This window comes from Microcebus murinus, chromosome 11 (genome assembly GCF_040939455.1).
Source record: "Microcebus murinus isolate Inina chromosome 11, M.murinus_Inina_mat1.0, whole genome shotgun sequence".
NCBI classification, from domain to species: Eukaryota; Metazoa; Chordata; class Mammalia; order Primates; family Cheirogaleidae; genus Microcebus; species Microcebus murinus.
Genome location: NC_134114.1, coordinates 98,222,156 through 98,228,350, shown reverse-complemented (window position 1 = coordinate 98,228,350; position 6,195 = coordinate 98,222,156). Strand labels below are relative to the sequence as shown.

General features: G+C 38.7%; 1 non-coding gene across 1 annotated transcript; it reads right to left on the bottom strand.

Moving 5' to 3' along the window:
* Positions 1–5,514: 5,514 nt before the first annotated feature.
* LOC142874222 (small nucleolar RNA U13) lies at positions 5,515–5,618 on the bottom strand. Its single transcript, XR_012922035.1, has one exon. It is a non-coding gene; the product is annotated as a small nucleolar RNA U13 (small nucleolar RNA).
* Positions 5,619–6,195: the final 577 nt, after the last annotated feature.

Genomic DNA, 6,195 nt, shown 5'->3' with positions numbered 1-6,195 from the left:
AGCCAAACATGCTCCCAAAATCTATCACATAAGATGTTCTGCTTCTAGTTATCCCACTTCTAGCTTTCATGCCAATAATTTCCAACTGCAGTTTCCCTCAATCCTTCCCTGTTTTTCACTGTAAAGCCTTTCACCACTGTCCTGCCTGCCCTGTGAGTCTCTGCTCATAAGTGATGGTGTCTGACTCCCTTGTTATAGCAAGCCCTGAATAAATAGCCTCTGATTCTTCTCATTTGGGTGGTCTTTGCTTAGTTGCATGGTATCATTCCAGTCTTTTTACTGTGCATATGCAGATGAACATTTACATGTATCCTTGGAGAATGTATACCACCTTGTAAATTTTCAAAAACAAAAGTACTATCATGGTATATGTATTGTTCTGTGTCTTGATTTTTTTTTCTTAAAAATGTCCTGGAACTCTATTCATATTAATTCATTTCAGTTGTATTTAGTGGAGGGAGGTAGTAATATTTATCCTGGCTTCCTAACATGGTTAACTCTGTGGTGCCACCTACTCCAGTGCTTTGCAGGCTACTTGCATTTCTGTGTCTATCACACGGTTTGTTTGTTTTTTTACCTTTGTGCCCCCATCTCACTTCCCTGTCACCACCATCCCCAGGCTACTCCTCATTTAACCCCCTCCTCTGAGCTTCAGTTGATTCTCCATGGCTCTGGCTGGCTGGCTTCCTTCATGGCTGCCAGGAATGACTGTTTAGGGGTCTATTCTTTAGCTGTGCAAAGCTGGAGCATGTTTGAGGGCTCAGAGTCATTGGTCTCTGGTTGGTCTATGTCCTGGGTGTTGCCTGCTCAACTTCCTCATTACTAACAAGTGACAAACTACAAGTCTTACTCATGCTGGATTCTTTCACCTTGAGTCAGTTTTCCAATTGTAGGTAAGGAATTTTCCCCACTGAATTAAACATACCAACCGTAGAAACTGGTTTGTGAAGGAAGCAAAATAAAATTAACTGCTTCATTTATCTTTTCGCTTACCAAATAATTTGGGAAACCTTGCAGTCACCCAACTAATGTCACTCCTGGTAAATACCAAAATATTCACAATGAAGATACCTGATGGTAAGATCTAAGAAGAATTACTTTTAGGATCTGACTGTTTGCATGGGCTACTAAGGCCTCTAAATCCAATATGAACGATTTAATGAAGTGATACTAGAGTAGAGTCTGGGATGATACAGCCCTACATTTGAATCCTTACTCCCTGGTTCAGTGAACTTAGGCAAGTTTCATAACTTCTATGAGTCTAAGTTTTCTAGTAGTTAGAATGAAGATGAGATTACTTACCTCACAGGGTTTGTTGAGGAGGAAAGACTTTTCTGCTACCCTCTTAGGTTCAGTTACTGGGGGCCTGCAAATTAAACTGTCAAGAGAAAGACTGGCAAGAAAAAAAGACATGCTTTTTATTCACACAGGAGCATATGGAATAATACCACTGCAGATCACTGGATCCTAACTTAATAAGGGAAAGGTAACTTGATGGGGGAGAAAAAAGGGGAAGTAAAGATTTTTATGGCAAGAACAAATGGACATCTAGGGGGAAAAGTGAGAGATAAAGTTTATGATAATATTTGTTTATGTAGGTACAAATGGTCTTCTCTTTTTTCTGCCCAGTAAAATTCTTCCAGAGAGATTTATGGCAGCCTCACTCACAGCAGTTTCTGCCTTTAGTCAGATAGAGGAAACTCTAGAGAGGCTTTTCCTGCATCTGTTGAATGAATCTCAAGTCTTTAGTTTAAAGCAATCTTCATACCAACTCTGAGGGTCTCCGTGAGTCCCCCCCAGGTTGCTGTGAAAATAATTTAGGTAATCTGGCAAAGCTCTTAGCAAAGCATTCCACAAATATTTGCTTGAATTATCAATATTTGAACATTTGTCTTTCTGCCTTGTCACAAGTAGCAGATGGGAAATTATGGTGAATTTAGTTCTAACGTTGACCCATTTAATAGATCTCAACCAGTCCGCTTAGTTCTTCAACAAGCATTTTCTATGTAGTCAATGGCTCATTCATTGCTTTTTGTTCATATTCAATTAAACTCTCAGCCTAACTTTTCCAAATCAATTTCTTCGTGATCATTAAACTTACTTTAGAATTCATTGTAGTTGTTGTAAATAATCTGAGCAACTGAAGAAAAGTAACATCTGATCTTATCTTTCCTAACTTCCTCCCGTTCCCTGGAGATGCTCTGGGATGTCAGTCCAGGCTCTTTTTTAACCTATATCCTCCTCACCTCATTTGCCTTCTTGCCCATCAGAGGAAGACACAAGAGTGATGTCTTTGTTTGTGTAATCCTCTTTGGTCATCCGTGGTTCATAACTGTTTAGTATTTAAAAGGCCACTAGGGGGTCAGTGGGAAAAGTGTATTTTAAAGATAGATATCATCTTTTTTGCTATTTGATAATGTCATAGACTTTTACATGAAGTCTCTAGCTGGAGTGAGCAAAATCCTAATAAGTTTAGGATAGGTCAGAAGATCTGTGCAATAGACTGAATGTGTCCCCTCAAAATTCATATATTGAAACCATAATCCCGATGTGATAGTGTTTAGAGATAGGGCTTTCAGAAGGAGGAGCTTTCATAAATGGGATTAGTGCTCTTATAAGAAAAGATCAGAGAGCTAGCTAGCTCTCTTTTTACCTTGTGAGGATACAACAAGAAGTTGGTAGTCTGCAACTAAAAAAAGACCCTCACCAGAACCTAATCATGCTGGCTCCCTGATCTCAGATTTCCAGCCACAAGAACTGTGAGAAAATAAATTTCTGTTGTTTATAGGCCACCCTGTTTATTTTATTTTGTTATAGCAGCCAAAATTGACTAAGATAATCTGGATTTTAGGTTCTATTGCTTGCAGGAGGTATGTAACTTCTTGAAACATATAAACTGCCTCTGTTATCTTTTGCTGCCTAAATTTACCAGATAAATATTTGGCTTACTTTGCTTTGCTCTGCTCAAAAATATTTTAGATATTCTCTCTACAAATGCAGTATAAAATGCTAATTATTTCCCCATTTTAAATTAGTAATTGCTATTTTAGTTGTCAATAAGTATTTTATTATTATGGTATTAAATAATTGGTATGAATATATTAATATAATTATTACTTTCTAAAAATATATACTGTATCTTGTTTATGAAAATACATTTTAAAAACACATGAATTGGTCATTTAACATGAAAGCATCATTCCATGTGGAATTCAGAGACTAAGTTGCCAAAAGAAGATAATAGTTAATGTCATTCCCTAAAGGCTAGTACATTTATAATTACTGGGACCACCGTGGAGAGTGAATTTTAGAGTTCAAAACCCCTCACTGATTGTCCAATAGACTTGAGTAAAATAAAATCAATGTCCACTTAGCTAGCCAGACAGCCTGGCGAAATGCATGGGAACAGTTTGGCAGCCTTGGGAAACATGACTACTAGAAATAATTTACTGTGTTCAATGAAACCATTAATTGATTTTAAAACAAGTTGTGTCTTCATTTTATTAAGTCTTTACATACCAGCAAATTAGAATTATAACTATGCTTATCAGAATGGAGATTAACTCTAGACTGTCTTCGTGAATATGGAATTTATTCTTGGTTTATTGGCAGCAATTACTAGGGATTTTAGAAGACTTTTTTCTTAAGTTTTCTCCATCACCTAGGAAAGAAGTTGAACCCTAGAATTTCATTTAAAAGAGTGCCAACCCATATTAAAACATCATTTATAATGAAAAGACAAGAGCTCAGGTCGACAACTTAGGTAATTCAGGATAGGAAGCACTAATTTTTCTAAACTGTCAAGATAACTGAGGGGTTATGGAGTCAATTTGCCTGAATTATCCCAGTGATTCACTGTACAATTCAAATATACATGATAACTCTAACTCCAAACTTCATAATTTTAGGCTTATTTTGAAAAAGTGCCTTTCTCAAACTTTGAGATACATTATTTAAAACAGAGGAGCCTCTTCATGAGAAACACTGAAGCTAATTGGCATAGATTTCCCTGCTTGTTGGGATCTTAAAGAGCCTAATGATTATCCCTCGGTTTCAGATATTCTATAATTGACCATTTATCCCATAGCACCTGATTTTCTCCAGTTAACAGATGAACACCCTGCAAATCTGTCCTTTTACTTAAACAACAAGCCCTCTCAGGACTCACTGGGACAAAGCCAATTGTTCATAAGACAAAGAAGTCAGGAAGGGGCCAGCCTTCCGAATGACGGATGATCCACAGCATTAGTCCTGAGAGTTTGATATAAGAGGATCTCATGGACTCCAGGTACGGCAGCTAGCTGGCTTTGGAAGACTGACCAGAAGAGGCACGTGGATGTCCGGTCCCTACTGGTCCTCCCCACGGGCCTGCTGTTCATCAGAGAGGTTACGCCAGAGCCTGGTGAGGAAGCCTAGCAAAGGCCCGGTAGGACTCTTTTTTTCTCTTGGGGTATTGGAGCAGAATAAAAACCAGAACCAAGGCAGAAGTTCAGCTAAACAAACCAGTGACAAGGACTCAGGACCAAGGTTGAATTCTGTGGCACTGGGCAGCCACACAGAACTGTGGACTCTCCAGCTCCTTCAGACCTGCTTCCCTGACTTCCCCATTTCAATAAATGCCATTGTCCCTTCCCCCAGAGTCCTCTTTCTGGACCTATCACTTCTTTATCTCCCAACTCCAGTGATCTGCTCTCTTCTTTCGTAACAAAGCTTGACGGCATATTGAAACCATAACAAAGGACCGGGCCCGGTGGCTCACGCCTGTAATCCTAGCACTCTGGGAGGCCAAGGCAGGAGGATTGTTTGAGCTCAGAAGTTCGAGACCAGCCTGAGCAAGAGTGAGATGCCATCTCTACTAAAAATAGAAAGGAATTAATTGGCCAACTAAAAATATGTAGAAAAATTTAGCCGGGCATGGTGGCACATGCCTGTAGTACCAGGAACTCGGGAGGCTGAGGCTGGAGGATCGCTTGAGCCCAGGAGTTTGAGGTTGCTGTGACATAGACTGACATGGCACTCTAGTCCAGGCAGAGTGAGACTCTATCTCAAAAAGAAAAACAAAACAAAACCATAGCAAAAAGCATTGGCAGCCTAAAAGCAGCTTTCATTTCCTTAGGGCAAAAAGACCTTAATTTTACAAATAAAAGACTGATTTCCACATTCTAAAGGGTATTGGAAATATTTGTTTCTTGTCCTGAGGGTACAAGGATGGGGACGGAGAAAGGTACTCTTTGCCATAGACTTATTAGAATCTCCCTTCTAATAGTGCAAATGAAAGGGGGAAATTCCATATTAAAACAGGCTTATTTTCATATCCAGCATACAAATACCTCCTGAAAAACATTTTTTCTGAAGGAAAGTAGCATGTAATTCTCAAACAAAAGAAAAAAAGGATTTTGTTCTCATTCTTTTTTGTTGTTTAGTTTTACTAATTACTTGAGCCTTCTGGCAGGAATGTTAAAATGAAAATTTTATCAGTTTAGTCACCTTTTATTTTTTATTACTATTTTTTCATGTCAGACAGGTAATGTGCCAACGTCGTAACAAGGACTGAGGGAGGCACATCTCACACATGCTCGTGAAAACCCAGTCGTCATGCTTATGAACTACAAAAGGATCGGTCACCTTTTATTATATGTGAAAAACGATATGATGAACCAATCTTTGCCTTACTCCTCTGGTTATGTGAAGCAAAGGAGTGTGGAGAATGTTACACCATTGTTGCCATATGTTCTCGAAATGACAGTACATTCCTGATTGTCAATAACCAGATAAGCATAGACTTCTCTTGCCTGTGCCACCAAATCGCATTCCTAATTAAACACGGGAGTTTATCATCATGTGGTGAACATAGAAGACCATTCGAGGTTAGTGAACATCCCCTTGCGTTCAGAAAGAGTTAGTGTGACTCTGCCTTCTAATGGCTCACTTCACAGCAAGCACTGTGGGGAATTGAGCCCATTAAATAATATATTTTGTTTTGGTTTAGTTTTTTATGAGGCTCATGAGCTATCCCCCTAAACATTTTTATTAGCATATAATGTCAGCTCTTAGGGTTGATACCATGAAGAGTAAGATAGAATTTTACAAAGAGTAAGAAAATGTGGAGTCAACCGGAATAAAGATTCTTTTTAATTTTTTTAACCCATGAAAAGCACTTTTGAGGGGATTCCACCAAAGAAGCAATGGAGACAT